This window comes from Trichosurus vulpecula, chromosome X (assembly GCF_011100635.1).
Source record: "Trichosurus vulpecula isolate mTriVul1 chromosome X, mTriVul1.pri, whole genome shotgun sequence".
NCBI lineage: Eukaryota > Metazoa > Chordata > Mammalia > Diprotodontia > Phalangeridae > Trichosurus > Trichosurus vulpecula.
Window position 1 is genome coordinate 30961255 of NC_050582.1, and position 21704 is coordinate 30982958.

Genomic DNA, 21704 nt, shown 5'->3' on the forward strand with positions numbered 1-21704 from the left:
GATTTGACAGAAGAAGAAACTTTGGCTCTGAGAAGTTGGTCCTGGTCAAGGGCATGCAGGCCTGATCTATCAGAATAAGACTCTGACACCACAGTCCCCTTACTCCAAGATGAGTGACCTTTCGACTAGTCCCTGCTGCCTATATCCTCAATGTTATTCAAGCCTGCCGCATTACATTAGAGGGGTCAGGATGAGGAAGCAAGTAAGGGGCCGACAACTAGGAAGAAGGTAGCTCAAATTCATTTTGCCAGCATTTACTGGGTTACTACTGTGTATACAGCCTCATACTAGGACTTGGGGGAGGGGAAGGAAGCATAAAGCAAGGAAGAAGCATGGTCTCAGCCCTGAAGGGGAGCACAGTGTCCTGGAAGCCTTGGCTGGTGCTGCAGATATTCCACCCCCACCCCTCAGGGCAGGACTCAGTTACTTGTTGCCTGTTATTATATTTGTTCCTCTGCCGCGACATCCTCTCCTTGGCATGAAGAAGACTCTGGGTTCTTGAAGGCTATCCTAATAGAACATGAGAGTTCTGTAAGGGCCAACCATATGAACAGTGACAGATTGTAGGGCATCTTTCTGTAGACCAGCCTAAGTTTCAAGAGGATTGTAGAAATGAGGGATATTTTTATCCACAACAACTCACAATGACCATCTCCTAAGATTGTAGGGGAATTAGTCTTTGTCAGTGAATGATGTGTTCAAATTGGGGGAATAACAGAATCCTGAAGCATTGAAATATTACTCTTGTTATCAATTCATGAATAGCATTCAAAAAGCATTTAATAAGTGTCAAACAATACACTAGGCCCTGAGAACACAAATAGGAAAAAAAGAGTCCCAGCATTCTGATTGTTCTCATTATGAACTGATCACACCTTTGGTGACCTTCCAGGGTTTGAGGAAGGCTAGTGATAGTTCTTTCTGGGATGAGTTTCTGTGTTAAGGCAATTGAAAAGAAACTGTCCTTTATTTTATTTTCTAGAATGTACTTTCAGTGGCAGAAATCTCATATTGAATACTTGGGGAGGTCCTGACGGCCATATTCTCTCTGCAGCTTTGTAGCAGTTCTTATAGTTGTCCAATTTAATTTAGGAGTCTTAATTATCTAAATTGCTTTTTTGCTATTACAAGTCTGCATCCTGTAATTCTAGGAGCCGTGCACAGCATGTTTGCTTTCATCCAGTAAAAATGTCAATACACTCCAAAAAAGTACTGTTACATTTCAGAAAAATCTGTTCCATGTGGAAATCCCCTATGAAATCAACTTGTTGTTGAGTCATTTCAGTCATGTCCGCCTCTCTGTGACCCCATTTGGGGTTTTCTTGGCAAAGATACTGGAGTGGTTTGCCATTTCCTTCTCCAGCTCATTTTACAGATGAGGAAACTGAGGCAAACAGGATAAAGTGATTTGTCCAGAGTCACACAGCTAGCAAGTGTCTGAGGCTGGATTTGAACTCAGGTCCTCCTGACATCAGGCCTGGCACTCTATTCACTGTGCCACCTAGTTGCCCCATTAAATCAGTACCATCCATTATTAGCCTCCCATACTAGGTATTCCATGGAGAAATGAAGCAGCATGAAATGTTGGGCATTCTTGTAGCTTGCCTTATACACTTGGCAACATAGGTTATTTTAGAACAAATTTTTCTTTCTTTACCTTTACCTCAGGCTTAGCCAGTAGTGGTTTACATTTCTGCCTTCTCTCTCCTTCTTTCCCCTCCCCCCTCTCATTTCTATAACAGCCTTTGCAGAATGTAACGTCTTTGGACAGCTGAAGAGTTTCTTGTGGGTGTGTGGGTGTTTGAGGGTGGGAATCAAGGGAGTGCTGGATCAAGTTAAGGATTTCCCCAGTCAATCTGCTGAGATCATGGGATGAGTCATGGTATGGAGGCAGATTGTTAGGCCGTAGGGAACTCTTCATGATTGGCTAACTGGGACTGCAGACTTTCCTCATGGGCAATAAAAGCCAATTGGTCACAAGCTCTAGGTCTCTCTGCTTCTCTTTTCCCTTTTTCCATTGTGAAGTAAGAGGAATGGAAGATAGGAGATTTCTTCAGGAGCCTTAAGAATGACTGGGAAGCTCATTGCAGTAGTGGATATATGTTTTCAGCCGACTCCCAAGGGGAGCACAAGGACCTCCAACCTCCTCTGTAGAGGAGAGATTGGAATCCATAGGCAACAAGATCCTAAAATGTAGCCTTTTAGATAGAGAAGGGATATGTCCTGGGGAGCCATAGCTTTGGAAGTTGTATTGTGGGTAACCCTGAGTTTGAGTTCCTATAGCTACAGAGTTCTAGAGAAAGATAATTGCCTGATGCAGAATGTTTCTTGGAGAAAGAGGACAATCCACATGCTTCCTTGGGTTGTATCCTGCTTGGAGAGGGAAGCCCATGTGTTACTTTATTAACGTAGGTCCAATGAGAAGGGGATCTGCTTGTTTAGCAAGTTCCAAAGCGTGTTGATCTTGGAGGTGGGTAGGGGAAGGATGGTACTTCTGCCTTTCTCAGTACCTGGCACATAGTAGGTGCTAAATTAATACCTGACAAGTGATTGATTCCATTGGAAAGAGGTACTTACTAGAATGATATATCATCCATAAGCCCAAGTTTAGTTCCCTTCAGAGTGGTGTTAATGGGCTGGGTATTTGAGGGCTTTATGTTTTTGTATTTGTTAATGGGCTCCAGGGAGTCCTTAATATTTTATGCAGTCTCTGGAGGAGTTAAGTAAAAGTGATTCCATACCCAAGACCCATGTTGTACATTGAGTGCCTGTGCAGAAGTTGGGGACCTTGTCACCACTTTCCAGATGAGGAAACTGAGGCAAACAGAGGTTAAGTAACTTTCCTAAGGTCATATAATTAATAAGTATCTGAGGAGGGATTTGATCTCAGAACTTTCTGACTCCAGGCCTAGCAATCTATCCAATCTCCTTCAAGAGAGCAATGCCTAATAACAAGGAATTTTTTAAAAAGAAAAAGAAGAGAAAAAAAATAAGCAAAACCGATCAACACATTGAAAAGATTTCCTCTATAATATTCTCAGATCATGTACCCCAAGCTCTGCAAAGGAGTGGGGAGGAGTATCTTCTCATATATCTCTTTTAGGGTTGTTATTTTCAAGTTCATAAAATTCCATTTAGATTGTTTCCATTTGCATATTTTAAGTGATTGTGTTTATTTTCTTGGATCTACCTGCTTCACTTTTCATCAGTTCTTGATAGTCTCCATTCTCTTTGTTGATAAGATTTGTGATATCCTAAAGCAGAGTAATATTCCATTACAGTCATACCACAATTTGTTTAGCCATTCCTCAATCCATGAGTATCTACTTTGTTTCTAGTTCTCTGAAACCACAAAAAATGGTGCTTTAAGTATTTTGGTGGCTATGAAACCTCTCTTTTTGTCAATTACATCCTTGGGGTATAGGCCCAGCAGTTGCTATCTCTGAGTCAAAAGGTTATGGGCATTTTATTCAGCTTTATTTGTGTAACTACAAATTGCTCTGCAGAATGTTCACAGCTCCACCGACAATGCATTAGTGAGCCTGTCTTTCTACAACACTTTAGATACTATTACTGTATTTTGTAATATTGGCCAGTTTGCTAGGCATGAGTCAAAAATCTACATTATCTTGATTGCATTGCTTTATTCACTCATTTGGAACATTCTTTTATATGGTCATTTGTAGTTTGAAATTTTCTGAGAATTGTTTTTCCCTATTCTTCAACCACTCCATGACTTTTATTCTCATGTTAATTGTCTACATATTTGGATATCAAGCTCTTATCAGAGATACTTCATTCAATTTTTTTTTCACAGTTGACCACTTCCCTTCTTATCCTAGATGCATTAGTTTTGCTTGTGCAAAAGCTTTTCCGTTTCATGTAGTCAAAATTACCTATCTTATCTTTTGTAATTGCCTCTCTTCCTTCTTTGGTTAAGAATTCATCCCCTATCCATAGCTGGTTTGCTTCTCTTCTATATTTTTATGGTACGAACTTTAATATTAAGGTTATGGATCTGTTTTTAACTTATTGTGAAATGTGGTATAAGATGTGAGTTTAAACCCTACTTTCTGCCAGCTGTTTTCCAGTTTTCCCCATCATTCTTGTTAAATGGTGAATTTCTTCTTAGGTAATTTACATTTTCAAGTTTATTCAGCACTGAGTTATTGAATTAATTTATTTCCAATTCTTACTTGTCTAGCCTATTCCATTGATTTATTTTTCTATTTTCTAACCAGTACCAAATGACTTTGATAACTACTGTTTTATAGTGCAGTTTGAGGTCTAGAAGTTCAGCTCTCCCTTCACATGTACTTTTTTACCTTGTTAGTTTTCTGTTTTTCTATTTTGTTAATGTATGTCTTTAGGGATGTAATTTATCCTCTTAGAACTGCTTTAGCTGTGTCCCAAACATTTTGGTATGGCATTATCATTGTCTTTCATATAATTATTAGTTGTTTCGATGATTCATTCTTTGACTTACGTTATTGAGCCTCCGTTTAGGTCTGTGTCTTTTCTGTTCCATGAATTGATTACTATTTTATTGTATTATCATCTATAAAGCATGTGTTTAGTGTGCTTCCCTTTTTTACATTTATTTGCAAGTTCTCTGTGTCCTGATCCATGATTGGTTTTTTATAAAAGTGACATTAGGGTGCTAAAAATGTGCATATTTCCATGCAGAAGGCACCCTAAGTCTTTTAGATCTGATTTCTAGAACAACTTGATTCTCTGTTTCCCCTTTTGTTTATCTTTCTATTAGGTTTCTCTAACACAAAGAGAGGAATATTAACGTTGTCTACTGCCATTGTTTTACTCTATATGCCTTTCTGCAGTTGGGACAATTTCTCCTTTATGAATTTAGATGTGCCATTTGGAGCATATGTTTAATATTACCATTGGTCTGTTGTCTATGGTTCCTTACATATAATGTAATTTTTTTGTTTGTCTTGGTTTATATTGTGAATTTTACCTTTACTTTGTCTGAAAATTATGATTGCATCGCCTGCTTTTGCATTCCCTTGATAGGTAGTAAATTTTGTTAGTCTTTGCTTTTAGGTGTGTTTCTTATAAACCACAAGTAGTGGAGTTTTGTTTTTGTATGCCATCCATTATTCCATTTTGTTATGTTGGATTTTTTAATCCATTCACGTTTAATATTATGAGAATTAGATTTGTGTTTTCACCCATCTATGTCTCTACTATTGTTTGCTTTTTAAATTAGAATTTGCCCTTTTCTTTTCCCCCTTTCTTTTAAATCAATATTTTGTTCCTATGATTGGTTTTGCTTATTCTATTTTAATGCAGTCCTATTCCCATAGACTCTTCTTTATTTCATCTCTCCTTTCCCCCAGAATTTGTCAGTCCTTTACCTAGATTGCCTAGTTGGACTTAAGTATTTGGTTTTCTTTCCTTTCTTTACTGTAGTTATTTAATCCTCTCCTTATTTTTATTCTCTCAGTTAAGTGATTAGTTTAAAATCCCCTCTCTAATTTCTTTTGTTCATTAAATATTTTTAAAAGGATTTCTTTATCTTAAACTCTTCATTAATTTTCTTTCTTTTCTGAACTTTTATTCTTTGAGTCATGGTCTTTATATATATGTATATATACATATATATGTATATATACATACACACACACATTATTCCTTTTTTAATCTCTTTGAGTTCCTCCTGGAATTGCAAATTCTGAAGTTCCAAGTGTGAGCTCTTTCTTCTAACCAATTTCTATGTTACTGCCTTTGTAAAATTTGTCCCATCACCCTTTTCCCTATTGTGCATCATTCTTAGAAGTATTAACTAATGAGGGAAGTAATGAGTAGAGAAACTTGAGCCACAGTAGAAATGATCCTATCTCCCAAATGGTGCAGTTGAATTCTCCTACCTGCCCTCCACGTGATCATTCTTCTTTCTGTTTTCTATATAGTCTCCTCTTTGAGTTCATGTCCTCCTATCTTTATGGATGCTCGTTGCCCCCCAGGATCTCTGATTTCCCATTTCCCGAAGCAGGATATTGTCCTTAGAGATACAACACTATGTCATAGGCAGTGGTCTCACTACATACCTCTCTTCCCATATTAGATGCATTGTAAAGTCCCTGTCTCCTATTATAGGCATAACCCTCCACTCCCATTAAAAAACCAGCTCACCACTACCCAATTTTCCTATTATTGTTTAGGGCATCACAATCCTCCTGTTCACCCAGGATTGCAACTTTAGTGCCATCCTCAACCAGCCAGTCTCATACTCCCTTTCTGACCATATACTAGTTAGTTCAGTTGTTTTTCACTTGTGCCCTACTTTTCATGACTCCATTTGGGGTTTTCTTGGTAAATATACTGGAGTAGTTTGCTATTTTCTTCTTCAGTTCATTTTACAGATGAGGAAACTGAGGCAAACAGGGTTAAGTGACTTTCCCAGGGTCACACAGCTTTTAAGTGTCTGAGGCCACATTTGAACTCAGGAAGCTGAATCTTTCTGACTCTAGGCCCTGCACTCAATTCACTTCTCCACCTAGCTGCCCCTGACCATATATAAACTAAGCACAAAATAAATATTTGTTACTACTAGGGGCAAAGTCAAGATGGTAGACTAGAGGAAACATTCAGCTGAGCTCTCCCAACATTCCCTTCCAAACAACTCCAAACAAGTAATGCCTTAAATTGAATTCTGGAGTGGCAGAGTAAACAAAAGGTCACAGTGAGACATTCTTCCAGTCCAAGACAACATCGGAAGTCAGAAAGAGAGATCTGTGATGCAGGGGAGGAGGCTGGCCTGGAGTCCATGTGGATGAAACACCAGTGGTGGGACTAAATGATGGTGATAGAAGCAGGAGCAGTTTTAGGAGGTGTGAAGTCAGAGATGGTGAGGGGACTTGGGAACTGTTCAGAAAGAGATTACAGGAGACCCTTGCATTAGCACTGGACATAGGACCAGATTTTTGTCTGGCAACTCCATTGTTTGTACCCACTGCTGGGTCATAGTTCATGGAGGAGCACTTTCAGTCAAGATGGAGTGGAAGCCCTGAGAGGCAGTATCCCTCCTATACTCAAGCGATCGGGACCCTTTGGAATAGTATTGTTTCTGGTCCTAAGGGGTCAGGGACCTGGGTAAGGACCGGGAGAACAGTGACTACAACTCTCCCCAGATCACACCCCCCTGAAAGCACCCAAAAGTTTCCAAACCCCCCAGGAGTAGCTCTGAAAACAGCAATGCAAAAAAACCTGAAGCTTGAGACAGTACCCTTCCCCCAGCCACATTGGGCATAGAGCCCACTTTAACATAAAGTTCCAAATCCAAAAGAAGGGAGGAAAAATGAGCAAATTACAACAACAAAAGAACCTGACCCTGAAAATCTACTATGGTAAGAGGGAAGATCAGGACACAAAATAAGCAGAAGACAATGAAGTCAAAACAGGTATAAGAAAAGCCTCAAAAAAATGTGAATTAGACAGAGGCCCAACAAGAATTCCTAGAAGAGCTAAAAATTATTTTAAAAATCAAATAAGAATGATGGAGGAAAAATTAGATAAAGAAATGAAAGCAAAGGAAGAAAATTATGAAAAAACAACAGCTTGTTAAAAGAGGCACAAAAATACTGAAGAAAACAACTTAAAAAACAGAATTGACCAAATAGAAAAAGAGCTCACTGAAGAAAATAATTCTTTAAAAATTAGAATTGAACAAATGGAAGGTAATGATTCCATGAGAAACAATAAAACAAAGTCAAAAGAATGAAAAGTAGAAGAAAATGTGAAATATCTCATTGGAAAAACAACTGACCTGGAAAATAGATCAAGGAGTGATAATTTAAGAATTGTTAGACTGCCTTTAAGTTATGATCAGAAAAAGAGTCTAGACATCACCTTTCAAGAAATTATCAAGGAAAATTGCCCTGATATCCTAGAAGCAGAGGGTAAAATAGAAAAGGAAAGAATCCACTGATCACCTCCTGAAACAGATCCCCAAATAAAAATCCTATGAATAATATAGCCGAATTCTAGAGTTCCTTGGTCAAAGAGAAAATACTTCAAGTATCCAGAAAGACATAATTCAAGTATCATGGAACCACAGTCAGGATCCCACAAGACTTAGAAGCTTAGGAACAGAGAGTTTTCAATGTGATATTATGGAAGGCAAAAGAGTTGGGATTATAACAAAGAATAACCTACCCAGCAAAACTGAGTATAATGCTCCAGGGGACAAATGGACATTTAATGAAATAGAGGAATTTCAAGCATTTCTGATGAAAAGACCAGAGCTGAATAGAAAATTGGACTTTTGAATACAAGTCTCAAGAAAAGCATAGAAAGGTAAACATGAAAGAGAAACCATAAGGGATTCAATAAGGTCAAATTGTTTAACTTTTTATATGGGAAGATGATACATATATCTTTTAAGAACTATCATTACTAGGGCAATTAGATGGATTCTACATAGAAAGAAGAGTGTTGGAATGGGTTGATTATGTTGGGATGATATAAAAAAAAGTGGAAAGGAGAGAAAGAGGGATGCCCTGGAAGAAAAGGGAAGGGAAAGGGAGATTGGAGCAAATTATCTAATGTAAAAGGAAGAGCTTTCATAAAATTGTGGGGCCGGGGAGGGGGGATGAGACAGGCAATGTTTGAACTTCACACATCTAAATAGCTTCAAAGTGGGACATATATATATATATATATATATGTATATATATACATATACATATATGTATGTATACACACACATGCACACACACGCAAGCACATATATGTATATGTGTGTATATATGTGTACTTAATTGGTAATAGAAATCTATCTTACCCAATAGGGAAGTTGGAGAGGAAGGAAATAAAAGAAAGGGGGAAGGATAAAATGGAGGGCAGATAAAAGAAGGCAGTGGTCAAAAACAAAACAGATTTTAGAGGAGAGCCAAGATAAATTAGAGAGAAAAGAATAAGCAGGAAAAAAACAAGATGGAGGGAAATACACATAGTAATCATAACTGTAAATTGGATAAACTCACCCATAAAGTGGAAGCAGATAGCAGAATGGATTAGAATCCAGAATTCAACAATATATTGTTTATAAGAAACACACTTGAAACAGACACACATACAGAGTTAAAATAAGAGGCTGGTTAAGAAATAGAGAGGTGGATCAGCAGAATAGATGAAGTACACAAAACACAGTAGTAAATAATTTGACCATCATAATCTAATACAGATCTTCTTAAACTTTTTCCACTCATGATCCCTTCAGTGCTTCTTAAAGTTTAAAAAGTGCTGACTAGTGTTTGATAAACTGAAAGATCCAAGCTTTGGGGGTAAGAACTGAACATCTGCCAAAAATTGCTGGAAAAAACTGGAAAGCAGTTTGGTAGAAGGTGGACATAGACTAATATTGCACACTGTATAACAAGATAAGGTCCAAGTGAATAAAAATAATAGAAATAAATATAATAAAAATTAATAGAAGGGTAATAATATAAGTAAATTAGGGGAGCATGGAAAAATGTACCTGTCAGATCTATGGATAAGGAAAGAGTTTATGACCAAACAAGGGAAAGAGAGGATTATGGGAAGTAAAGTAAATAATTTTGATTACATGAAATTTCAAAGCTTTTGCATGAAAAAAAATACAACCAAAATTAGAAGGAAAATGGGAAACTGGATGGGAATTTATAGCAAGTGTCTCTGATAAAAGCTTAATTTCTCAAATATATAGGGAAATAAGCCAAATTTATAAAAAATAAGGACCATTTCTCAATTCATAAATGGTCAAAGGATATGGACAGGCAGTTTTAAGAAGAAATCAGAGCTATCAACAGTCACATGAAAAAATGCTCTAAATCACTACTGATTAGAGAAATGTACATTAAAACAGCTCTAAGATACCACCTCACACCCATCATATTGGCCAAGATGACAGAACAGGAGAGTAATCAATGTTGGAGGGAATGTGGAAAAATTGGAACTGTTGGTGAAGTTGTGAACTAGTCCAACCATTCTGGAGAACAATTTGGAATTATACCCAAAGGGCTATAAAACTCTACTTACTCTTTGACCCAGCAATACTAGGTCTGTATCTTTATCTTAAACTCTTCATTAATTTTCTTTCTTTTCTGAACTTTTATTCTTTGAGTCATGGTCTTTATATATATATGTATATATACATATATATGTATATATACATATACACACACACATTATTCCTTTTTTAATCTCTTTGAGTTCCTCCTGGAATTGCAAATTCTGAAGTTCCAAGTGTGATCCCAAAGAGATCAAAGAAAAAGGAAAAGGAACTATATGTACAAAAATATTTATACCAGCTCCTCTTGTGGTAGCAAAGAACTGGAGAGTGAAGGGATGCCCATCTATTGAAAATTGTGATAGAGTATTCTTGTGCTATAAGAAATGATGAGCAGGATGGTTTCCAGATAGAGAATTGGTGAACTCTGAATGCAGATTGCAGAATAATTTTTTTTGCCTTCTTTATTTTTATCATTTTATTTTGTTTGTGTTTTCTTTTGCAACATGGTTAATTTGGAAATATACTTTGTATGACTTCATATTTGTAATCAATATATAATTGCTTGCCTTCCCAAGGAAGGGGGAGAGGTGGGACAGACGGAGAGAATTTAGAACTCAACTTTTAAAAATAATTGTTCAATTTTTTTACATGTAATGGGGAAATATTTAATGAAATAAAAATAATTTTAAAAATGAGTGTTTGTTGAATTAATTCTTCTTACCAGAATATCAGAACAACTATAAATGAGTTATGGCAATGGATAAACATTAGAAGCTTTCCCATTGAGTATGCAAGTAAAACAAAGATGCACTGGTTCTCCACTATTAGTTTTATATAGCTGTAGAAATACATGGAGATTGGTGCATGAGAGGTGCTTGAGTGTGTTAAGGATTAGTGTTCCCTAGTGTAAATTCTTAAGACTATAAACCTTTGTTGGAATTTCTGGCATGTAAAATCGCCCTCGCCCTGTCTTTCCCTCTCTCTCCCCCTCCCTCTCTCCTCACTCCTTCCCTCCCTTCCTTCTAGTGGTGACTTGAACTTTTTTTATCTTGTTGCCTGTGTGACCCAGAAGTCTGTCCTTTATCATCTCTGACACTATGATGCATTTTGTAGCTATTTTGAATCGAATTTCTCTATCATTTCCCCTTGGTCTTTGTCAGTATTTTAGAAAGATGGTGATAACTTGGGGGCAGGTTTATTTTGCACTTTCCTTCTTTACTAAAGCTGTTATTTATCTTAGTAAGCCTCTTTGCTGACTTCTTGGGGCTTTCTAAGTAAGCCGTTGTGACATCAGGAAATAGATATAATTTTGCCTTCTCTTTGACCGTGATTACGTTTAATTTCAGTCTTGTCTTACTGCTATTTATAGCATTTCTGTAACTCTATAAAATTATAGTGACACACCAGGGCATCCTTGTCTTACTTTTATATTTAATGGGAAAGCTACCTTCTGCCAGAAGTGATCTACAGCGATTTGATATTCCAGTGAGAGGAGTTAATTTATTTAACAAACATGTATTTTGTGTTTACTGTGTGGTCAGACACTGTGTTAGGTGCTTGAGATACAAAGACAGAAATGAAACAATCCTTGCTTTCAAGGATCTTATATTTCGTTGCAGGAAATTTCTTGTGCACAGAGAAGTAAATATGAAGTATTTATGAAGTAAATACAAAGTAATTTGGGGGTATGGAAAGAAGATATTAACAAGGAGGGAAATCAGAAGAGAACAAAATCTGTAGTTATACGTCTTGGAGCTTGCATTAACTTTCTGGAATGGATCATTAAAGCATAGCTAATAAACATCTGGAAAGGGAAGTACTGACTACCCAGAGCCAGCATGACTTCATCAAAAACAGATCACGACAGACAAACCATATTTCCATTTTTATAGAGTTATTAAACTGGTAGATGAAGAGAATGCTATAGATAGAATGTGTCTAGATTTTAGCAAAGCTTTGAAACAAGAATCTTTTACTATTCTTGTGGATAAAATAGAAAGACATGAACTGGAGATTAATACAGAATTAATAATAATTAATAGATGGATTCACAACTGGTTCAATAGTCAGACTGAAAGACTGTTGGTCAGTGGTTCGATGTCTACATGGCAGAAGGTCTCCAGTGTATTTGCTTCAGGGACATGTGTGTGGCCATGTATTATTTAACATTTTTCGGTGACTTGGATAAAGGTATAAATGGCATGTTCATCACATTCTCAGGGGACAAAGCTGGGAGAGTTAGTTAACACACTGGATAACAGAGTCAATATATAAGAAGATCTTGACAGCCCAGGGTATTGGGCTTTGGCTAAGATGATGGAATTAAGTAGGGATAAATGTCAGTTTTCCATTTGGGTTTTAAAAAAATCACCTTCACAATAACATGGTTTAGGAGACAGGGTAAAATGGTAAATTTTCTCATAAAGATCTGGAATTTTAAGTGAATGCTAACTCATCCTGAGTCAGTAGTCAGATGTAGGAGGAGCCAAAAAAACAAACCAAAAAAAAAAAACGAATATAATCCTAGGCAGCTTTCCAAGAGGTGTAGCTTCCAGGAATAAGGAAGTTTTATTCTGGCTACACTCTGCCCTTGTCATACCACATTTCTTGTACTGTGTTAAGTTCTAGGTCCCACAGTATGAGAACATCGATAAGTTGCAGCACATCCAGAAGAGGGCAACCAGGATCATGATGGGCCTCAAATCCATGTCATAGGAGAAATGTTTGGAGGAACTAGGGAGGTTTAGCCTGGAGGAGAAAAGACTCAGTGAGGTTATGATAGCTGTCTAAAAACATTTGAAGGGGTATTGGGTGGGTTGTGTACTTCATTCCATAGACAGACCTGTTTATTTTTTAACCTGTATCAAATGGTTTCATTTGGTACTGCCTTCTAGTATAGTTTGGGATTTTGGATGGCTGGGCCCCTTTCTTTTCCCACTTTAGTTCATTATTTCCTTTGAGATTCTTGATCTTTTATTCTTTCAGATAAATTTCATTTTTTCTAACTGTTTAAAGTAAACCTTTGGCAGTTTAATTTGCATGTCACTAAGTAAATTGATTCATGTCCTATTATAATTTTACTATTTGAGCAATTAATATTTTTCTAATTTATTTAGGTCTGTCTTTATTTCTGTATAGAGTATTTTATACTTATATTTATATACTTCCTGTGTATCTTGGTAGATAGACTCCCAAATATTTTATGTATTTTGTGTATTGTGTTGTCATTTTGAATAAGATTTCTCTATTTTTTCATGTTAGGTTTGTTGATGATATACATAAATGCTTCCCTTCTCTGTATCTTTTACAATATTGTTATTGTATAAATTGTTGTCTTATTTCTATTTACTTCATGCCACATCAATTGACATTTTCTTCCCATGTTTCCTCCCTTGACCCCTCCCCCAGATGTTGCCTTCTCTCTTATATTCCCTTCACCTCATCCCCTATTTTCTCCTTCTTTACACCGGGCTCTGATGTGGAGGTGACTGTTCTCCTTCCCAAGACCACTTAACTATTTCCACTGAGGGTACCACCATCCTTCTGGTCACCCAGGTTCCCAATTTTGGGAGAGTCCTAATTCTCCTTTACTCCCAATAATCTCATCATTTGCCAGATCTTATAATCATATCTTGCTTTTGCATTGGCCATTGCATTTTCCAAGAATGAATCTCCTACTTCCACTTTTTTAGAATTCCTAACTCCCTTCAATGCTCGGCTAAAGCATGACTTTCTACACTTGAAACCTTTTGTTGAATCTCCACAGCTATCAATACCTTCCCTCCAAAATCGTCTTGTATCTATATTCTATATACCTATGTATATTCAGGCTGTCTCTTTCTCACTAGACTATAAGCTTCTCAAGGGCAGGAGACTATTTTACTTGGGTTTCTGTATCACTAGTGCCTCATTCATTGATTGATACATTATTAATATGCACTCAAATTATAATAAGATTCAATGCATACTATGACACTGTGCAAGTCACTTAACCTCCCTATACCTCAGTTTCCCCATCTATACAATGGGGATGCTAATAGCTCCTACCTCATAGGGTTGCAGTGATAACAAAATGACCTAACATATGTAAAGTGCTTTGTAAACTTTGAAGTCTCTATGAATGCTAACCATTGTTATTATGAATTGAAACTGACCTCATTGTGATTCTTATTTTCAAGCACCTCACATTGTATTGATCCTTTGTTGTCGTTGAGCATAGGAAACTTTCCCCCAAAATATTCAGCTTTGTTTGGAGACTCAGTAATATCTGTGGGTTATTGGTCTTTCTGCTAGTCATGTTGTTACCTGTCGTGATAAGAAAACAAAGTTTCTTTTCATTAATCATTGAGAATATACCTTCCAATTTGGTGATTTCCAGCTCAGTGTGACTTTGCTGTGTTAATTCACCAGAATTCCCCTGAAAGAGGTTTCTATCCATCAATGGACAGGCAAGTTCTAACAAGAGAAGAGTTCCTTGCAGTGGTTTGGCATTTGGATTTCTCTAAAAGAAATTTGGAAGTTATTTATGTTATGCATGTATGTGCTGGAAGGACGTTTTCCAGTTGGCAGGGGTCGGGAAATGATTTACAAACCACTGTGCATTTCTCCTTGTTGATTTGGTGCTCAGAACATGTAGCAAATCACACTGGCAAGTTGTAAATGGGTTTTGAAATAGCAATTGCTTCTCCCTGGACCTCCCAGTTCAACCCAAAGAAAATTCTGATGGTGTTCGGCTGTCACTCGGTTTCTGTCTGGCAGCTTTTAAAATTCAAAGTGCATCCTGGAGGCATTGATGGGAATGGGAACTACTGGTGGGGTTAAAAACACTGGATTGTATCTCTGCATACTAGGCCCATAATTATTCTATGAGACCATTTCATTAACTCCCTGGAGAGGTGGGCTACTTAGGTCATGATCTCTTTATTAAGAAAAAACACTCTGGTAATTTCTTATTTCAGTGGACGGGGTTTCTGTAAACAGCCTTCGAAAAGAATGGGAAATGATCTGGCCTCTGTCACAATTCCAAAAACCAGGGAAATCTCTCCATTCCTTAAGGATACTTAGTAATGAAGTGGGGGGGGGGGATGGGGGGGATGGAGGAAAGAAACATTTTCAAGAGCTAAGGAAGTGTTGCGGGGTCCTCCACCTCAACAACCAAATCGTGGGGGTCTGTTAGCCCCCCACACCCAGGCCTTTGCCTAGCAAAGGGCCTGATCTCCTGGACAATGTATGGGGCGGGAGCCGAAGGTGGTGAATGACTCCGATTTATTCAGGATAGCAGCAAACTTTTATATCTTTAGTGACGTAGGTACATTCTTTGGTTACGTGGGTGAAAGAACGGGTAAAATCAAGACACCTGGGTACTAGGACCGCCCTGACTCCGCCTACTCTCCTCCCCTTCTCTTCCCGAGCTAACCCGAAGCTCCCTGCGGTCAGGCAGTCCAGGCAAAGAACCGGAAGTTCCATGTGCTCTGGCAAGCCCAGACAGAGAGCCGGAAGTTCCATGTGCTCAAGCAGGTCCGGGCAAAGACCTGGAATTGCTACGGAGGCAACAAAGGTGGGACCCCTCCTCCTGGCTCCACCCATATCTCAGAGCCCTGAGTTTACCTCAGCAGGCCCTGGGCGTGGAGGTCCGAGGAGGGCAGGGCTCGGCTCTAACTCGGCCCGAAACAGGGAAGTACTAGATGTTCCTGGATGTTACTGTTCTTTCACATTTGACCAGTCTCCTTTGGAGACAATATATAAGATGTCCAGGTGTGTTCAATATTTATATGTGAGAAATTTCTTCTAGAAGGCAACTTGGGTTCTCATCCCTAGTTCTGTGACCTTTGCACAGTTACTTAGCTTATCTAGACCTTACATTCATTCTCTGTAGAGAGGATTGCGTTACATGATATCTGAGGTCTCTTCCAATTCTACAGTTTTGTCGATCTGGGTTTAATTAAGCAATGGTCTCTGACACATACTAGTGGTGTGACCCTGGGCAGGTCATTCAACCACCCTATGCCTCAGTTTCCTATATAGAAAATGGGGATGATAATGTCTCTGGTTCCAAACTATTGTGAGAGTCAAATGGGATATAAAATGTAAAAGTGTTTATTAGTCATAAAGTACAATATAAATGTTAGCAGTTAGTATTACTCTTACAGCCATTTTAGAAAATATGGCCATTACTTCCTATGTGATGTAAAACAGATGGTCAGAGAGAGTCAAGTTGGACCCTCTGGTCAGAGATATCCCCTGAGGACCCTTCCAGACTCAAGACCTCTGATTGCCTGTCAGTGAGCCCAGAGCAGACCTCACTTCACCATTAGTACCTCTTTCAAGTTGGTGATTGTCTGGAGGTGGGGAGGGCAAGAAAAAGAAAAGGCAGATGACACTGCCTGGAAGATGTGATGTGGGGTGCTTCAGGGTGAGGCATTGACTAATAATAAGCTCCTTGATGGCCAAGGTCAGAGTACCTTCATCTCCAGCTCCCCCGGTTCTCTTCACATAGACCTTGCACAAAGTAGGCTCTCTGAAGAATTGAACTCAGAAAAAAAAAAAACAAACTTGAGTTACCAGCTTAGGAATTCAGTTCAAGAACAAACTTTTATCTAGTGCCTATTATGTGTGAGACACTGTGCTGGGCACTGGAGATAAAGAGAAAAAAAAAACTTAACTCTTTCCTAAAGGATCTCAGATTCCATTGGAGGACTCAGTGCACACACAAATTAGTAAATACAGAGTTCATACAAAGTCCTTTCAAGATATTGAACAAAGAGGAAAAGGACCTCTATGTACAAAGATATTTATAGTAGCTCTTTTTGCCATGGCAAGGAACTGGGAACTAGAAACTAAGACAAGGGGGAAATAGCTGAACAAATTGTGGCATATTAATGAGATAGAGTACCATTGTGCTGTAAAAGATGATGAAGAGGATAGTTTCAGAGAAGGCTGAAAGGATTTATATGAACTTATACAGAATGAAGTGAGCAGAACCAAGAGAACAACTGATACCATAAAAACAGTATTATAAAGAAAAACAACTTTGAAAGACTTGGAATCAGTTCAGTGACCAGCCGCAGTTTCAGAGGATTCTGGGTAAAACATGCTACCCCACCTCCTGTTAGAGAGATGATAGATTCGAAATGAAGAAGAAGACATGTATTTTTGGTTATGGACAATGTGAGAAATTTTTGACTATGCATATTTTTCCTCAATGGGAGGCAGGAGGTAAAGAAAATAGACTTGTTAATTGAAAGATTAAAAATGAAAAGAGTCAAAGCATATTTAAAGTAATAGTAAGAAAGTGGGTAGGATGATCAGGAGAAGCTTTTAATAGAATATGTTTTGAAGGAAGCTATGGATTCTGTGAGGCAGATATAAGGAGGGATTATATTACAAATAAGGAGGTCCACCTGGAAATGAGAGGAGGAATGTTGTGTCTGACGAACAGCCATCAGGCTGGTTTGACTAGAACAGACAGTGCATGAAGGGAACTGCTATGAAATCAGATGGGTGCTGTAGGGAAGGGTCAAAATGTAGAGAAATTTAAATACCAGATTGAAGATTTTGTATTTTGTTCTAGCAGCAATAGTAGACTGCAGAAATTTTTTGAGTAGGGATGTGCCAGTGTCAGAATATTATTTTTTAATAACATCAGTTTGATGACTGTATGACCAATGGAATGGAGAGGGGTGAGAATGGAAGGTGGGAGACTAAATAGGAAACTATTGTGATGGTCAAAGTGAGAGAAAGTTAAAGGCATAAGAGTGGAGAGAAAGAGTTGGATACAAGAAATATTGAGCAAGTAGAGTAAACAAGACTTAGAAAATGATTAAATATGGAGGATGAGGGAGAGGAAAGAATCAAAGATGAGTCCATGGTAACGAACCTGGATGACTGGAAGGATGGTGGTGCCGTCAAGAGAAATAGGGATATTTGGTGGAGAAGTGGATATGAGTAGAGGAAAGGAGTCAAGTTCTGGTTTGGCCATGTGTAAAGCCAATCAGTAAGTGAAAAGATCTTTCCCGCCCATTGAAAAGGCTTCAGGTGGGGCCAACTCTATGATTACAGAGAGGCCCACAACCTCTAACTAATTAAGTGTGAGGCCCCAGGCCAGTTAGTAAACTAGTTAGCTAGTTTGAGAGAGGCTGGAAGCCCTCAGGGCCCTAAGGGGAGTTGCTAAGACCAGAGCCAATGGTATGTGCCTGAGCTGTAGTCAATCAGATGATGGTTAAGGACTGTATAAAAAGAACAGAGCTTGGAAAGGGCAGAAGCTGAAGAAACTGAGAAATGGAGAGAGCAGCAGGATTCAGGAGCTTCCAGAGCATGCAGAGTGCTGAACACAAGAGGGAGTTTCGGGACTTGGAGTGAGTGAAACCACAGGAGAGAGAGTGCTGAGCAGGGACTTAGGATTTGTGAGTGATCTTCCTATAGGATGACCTATAGGCCCTTCCCCTATTGAGGGGAAGCACAAGTACGGTCTGGCTTGCTGCTATAACATTTTGTCATAACCTCCTTGTTACTGTAGTGAGGTGGGCTTATTGGTTTTGGAATGTTGTTGCCACAATATCGAATTGGGGGCATTGGTCCTTGGGTCTGATCCTTTGGAGTCTAAATAAATGTACTCCCTCTGCCTTCTACCTAAAGAATTCATTATATTCTGCAATTCCAAACCATTCAGGCATGCCCATGGTCCTCTTTGAGGTCATTCATTTTGCTTAATGATATACCATGCTGAGTTTGAGATGGCTATGGCACATTCAGATGGAGATGCCCAGCAGGCAGTTGGAAACAGAGTTCAGGAGAAAGATGAGAGCTGAATATATAAAGAAGTTGTTGCTGAAATGATAGTCCTCTTTCCAATAATTCCCTTCATTTCTGCATGAGGCCACTCTATCAAAAAGAGCCACAGCCTCTCGGTATCAGGAAAAAGTGATTAGAGACCCAATCCTTCAGTATTTCTTCTTTCTAAAGAACTTAATATTGTGAGGGAGGTTTTGATGAATGGTTCTGTTGGAATTGGTTCTAGTTCTTTGATTTTTCATTTCTTCCTTCCCCCTTCTAAAAAGTCAGTGAGCCTATTGTTTCAGTGATTTAATGAGATTTTGTCAATACTGGAGACAATGGCTGGTTGTATCTTCATTAGACTTACTTGGTAAGAAGACCATCTGCCTTGTTCTGTGCCTTTCTTTTCTCCTCATGCCAGTTGGCTTATTTGATCCTCTGAGTGTTTTCACTGAGCACATATCCTTGGGGACTCACGCTTGCTTCCCAAGCTGCCACTCATGGATGAGCAGCTGCTTCTTGTAGAAGTGAGACTCATTTCATTATAGCCCATGCACCAGTACATAGTCTGTAGGACAATGCTGAATTCCTTGTATGTTACCTAGGGCAGCACCATTGGTCTCATCACCATCATCATCATTATCATGTATATTTAGGTAATGCTTTACAATCCTTGCAATTTAAAAGTATGAAATCATGGGTTGAGTGATGGACTTGGAGTCAAGAAGACCTGGATTCAAGTTCCATCTCAGACACTAGCTGTATAACTCTGGGCAAATTACTTAACCTCTCTGTGCCTATTACCTGATCTGTAGAATAAGAGGATTGGACTTGATGACCCCTTGTGTTTCTTAATCTAGGATCCCTTTGAGATGAGTAGCACAAGTATTCTTTTTCCCACTTTATAGATGGAGAAACTGAGGACCAGAGAATTTAAGGCATGTGCAATATTCTCTATTTGCTACCATTCTGTGTGGAAGCTTAGTGAACCTATTTCTGGAGATACATGATATCCAGTTTTCCTAGGGAGTCAGTAGGCATGTAGAGGAGAGTCTTCCCCCACTTCCTGGGGATGTTTTTGTCCTCTGGTCCTTGGTATACTTTCTTAGCCCCTGAAGAGATTGTACTCAAACTTAAAATGATTGCTTGTTTGTATGTTGTCTCCTCCATTAGATCGTAAGCTCCTGGAAGGCAGGGACTGTCTTTTGCCTCTTTTTGTATCCTCAGACCTTAGTGTAATGCCTGGCAAATAGTTGGTGCTTAATAAATGCTTGTTGGTTGATTGATAAAACATTCCAAACCTTCCCTTATGGAATCTGAGAATCCTTTTATTCCTTTCATAACTCCCTCCTAAGCACATTTCTCTATGTTTTATAGTTAATAGCAGAGTTATTCCCTTGGCAGGACACAGTATCTGCTGGATCCAGTGTTCCTGGATCAGACCACTGAGGGGCTTCATCAAGAAGGCCACTCCTCAGAGCTAAATCCTCCCTGAACTTGGCTACTGCTGCTCTCAGCTCTGGTTGGTTAGGGGACCACTGAGGGCTTTTCTGACCTTTTGACACTCACAAGTTTGTAACCTGGTTCATTCTGCTTCTGATACTCATCCAATTAACATTAGAGAAGAGTAGACTAAAAGGGACAAAGGAAATAATGGTGCCATGTGTTCGTAGCCATATGGCAACTGGTTGGGGAAATAAAGCAGCTTCTGGTAGTATCTCTCCTAGAGTCCTCACCCAGAGGCCCATAGAATTTCTTCCTCCACATATGAAAACCACCAGGAAAGAGAGAGTTCATCTGTTTGAGACTTTTGTGGTCTCAAATCAATTAAAAGGTTTTTGTCCCCACCCGGTAAGCCAACAGTATATAGTCAGAGGTGTGTCCAGAAACCCTTCTGTAAGGCATTTCTGGAAGCCGACTCACCCAGCCTCCACATAGGTAGGCAGCAGACAGAGTATTGTGCATGCCTTGAGGAGTTGGCACTCACTGGCTAGCCCCATCATGCCCCATTACACATACACGTGTGTGTACACACTTTTGTGCATATATACACTTGTGTATATTCATGTATATATATATATATATATATATATATATATATATATGTATGTATACAGTGTCCCCAAAGTCTTAGTGCAGTTTTAAGTTTTAATAATTTCAGAAATATAAATACTCTAATCTTTAAAAGCATGATTTGAAGATTTGATTGTTTAAATTTCTTTTACACTTATTTAGTTTTGTGAATTTAGGATAACAAACTTTACATTTTAACAGGATGGGGCACCCTCTCATTATGCATTATGTGTGCAACACTGCATGACACTTTCTCAGACCAGTAGATGAGTCTAGGAGGTCCTCTTCTTTGGCCACTTGGATCTCCTGATCCTTCTCCATTAGAATTTTTCTTGTGCAATCGCATCAGAAGTGTCGTGTATACATTCTTTGGATGACCCTATGGTTAGAATTATAAATGCAATACTTTCCCTGAGTAGCAGCTGATGGAAGTTTGTATAAAGTTCAAAAGTTGATGAGAGCAATGTATAGCACAAGTTGTAGCTGGACTGAATTTTCATAAGAATCAAATTAATATCTTAACAATTCAAATAGTTAATCTTTCCGATATTGGGAGTTTTTTTGGTAAGTTTGTAGTAGCTATACTTCTGAAGTTATAAAAACTTAAAAGTGCACTAAAACTCTTAGAGCCCATTAGACTGCTTTTTGATTTTTGGTTTTCACACCTCTCCAGGGGCAAGGATGGTTTAGGGATGGAATCAGGATTTGGCAAGTTCTTGAAATAGAAGAGAAAAAATCAGGAGTAGGGGACAGAGGGGGAGAGAGAGGACTTCCTCTCCTAGTAGGCAAAGCAGCAGTACTGGAATGGATAGAAAGCAAATAAGAACAGTTTTGCAAAAGCCTTGAG

The 21704-nt window shown here is 38.6% G+C and overlaps 1 pseudogene; it reads right to left on the reverse strand.

The window, feature by feature from the left end:
• LOC118832494 overlaps positions 1 to 21704 on the reverse strand; it is a 79864-nt pseudogene that overhangs the window by 57303 nt on the left and 857 nt on the right.